The 1,658-nt window shown below is 34.6% G+C and overlaps 1 non-coding gene across 1 annotated transcript; it reads left to right on the top strand.

Annotated features, from left to right (window-relative positions):
• The first annotated feature begins 296 nt into the window (after positions 1–296).
• On the top strand, positions 297–403 carry LOC140853855 (small nucleolar RNA R71). Its single transcript, XR_012136998.1, has one exon. It is a non-coding gene; the product is annotated as a small nucleolar RNA R71 (small nucleolar RNA).
• The last annotated feature ends 1,255 nt before the right edge of the window (positions 404–1,658 follow it).

The raw sequence follows: 1,658 nt of genomic DNA, 5'->3' as shown, positions 1-1,658 counted from the left end.
TTACATTGGCTGGTCTCTGTAATTCTAAGGCTTCCAATCTACGTGTTAAGGTTGCAATCTTGGCCTCTGATGCTAGGGTTGGTTGACTTTGATGCATTCGTCCTCTTGAAGGTGTAGCTTTATCAGGTTCCCTAGTTATTTTCCACTGTAAATTTTTCTCGACTAGGTCTTCTAAGAATTGCCAAGCTTCAGTAGTTTTTTTATCCATAAATTGGCCTTGGCACATGGACTCTAGCATGGTTCTTGAGTTTGAATCTAACCCCTCATAGATGATCTGGCATAGTCTCCAAGTTTCTATTCCATGGTGTGGGCATTGGGTCAAAAGATTCTTGAAACGATCAAAGTACTTCCAAAATGATTCACCAGCTAGTTGGTAAAATTGATTTATTTCATTCCTAATCCTAGCTGTTTTATGATGGGGGAAATATTTTTTCAAAAATGTTCTCACAAAGCCCTCCCAGGTAGTGACAGAATGGTTTGACAGACTATAAAGCCACTTCTTAGCATTATCCTTAAGGGCAAAGTTGATTAATCTAAGTTTGACCTCATCCTCTGTTAATTGCAGTTTCATGGTTGCACATACCTCCTCAAATTCTCTAATAAATATATAAGCATCCTCTAATCCTGTGAATTTTGGAAGCATATTTATGATTTGAGGTTTGATTTCAAAATTGTTAGCTGTGGGTTGTGGCAACCTGATACAAGATGGTTGGATGGAGCCAACTGGATAACACAAATCCTTAAGGGTCATGGGTTGGATTGGTTCAGCCATTGGAACAACAGGAATTGACTCAATTCTAACTAGACGATCCGACACTCTTCTCCACACACGAGGTGTACGGTTCTCGATGTTTATATAATTTTTTTTTTAATAAAATTTTTATGTATAAGAAAAAGAAAGAAAAGAGAAAAAATTCTAAAGAAAAGATCCTAAGGAGTCCTAAATCTAAAGAAAAGTAACCAAATTAATTTAAATTTTAATAATTTTTTTTTAATTTTTTAAACAAGTGAAACAATAAATTAAACTCAATCTATCCTAGGGTTAACCTAAATCTAGATAGCTCCTAACTATTCCAAGATGACCCTTCAAGCCTTCCAAGTGGAGATTGATCAACTAGTTAGCCAGGTAAGTATAAGAGGTGGGAGGTTCACTCATCGTTGCCTTTCTAGACACCAAACGAGTTGGCCAGGCCAGCAACTGAACCAATTTAACAAACCACCCTCAGGGACTTGCCTAGACACCAACTAATCAAACAACTCAAACTTGGTAGAACTCTTAGGGTTCCTTGTCCTATTGAGCTTGAATTCCTTAAGGTTGACGTCTAATTGATTTTAAGATTAAAGGTCTAGGTAATGCAATATGATGGAGATGGTTTTTGGGCTAAGGAAGGGTAATAAAATCCCCACCTTATCTTGTTAATGGGTTGATGCCCTTAGATTAATTATGAAAATACAAATGCAAATAAACAAGATGACCAAGAGTGTAAAAGATTTTAATTTAGATTTTTTTTTATTTTGATATTTTACTTCATGATTATGAACTGTCTTTTGTTTTGTTTTATTTTTTTATTTTTTTTATGATTAAGTAAATTCAAATGATTAGGTCTAAAAGGAAAAGTAATTAACTAAAAATAATAAAAGAAAAATTAGAAGCGTAC

This window comes from Elaeis guineensis, chromosome 14, assembly GCF_000442705.2.
Source record: "Elaeis guineensis isolate ETL-2024a chromosome 14, EG11, whole genome shotgun sequence".
Lineage (NCBI taxonomy): Eukaryota > Viridiplantae > Streptophyta > Magnoliopsida > Arecales > Arecaceae > Elaeis > Elaeis guineensis.
This window is presented reverse-complemented; position numbering and strand designations above follow the sequence as displayed.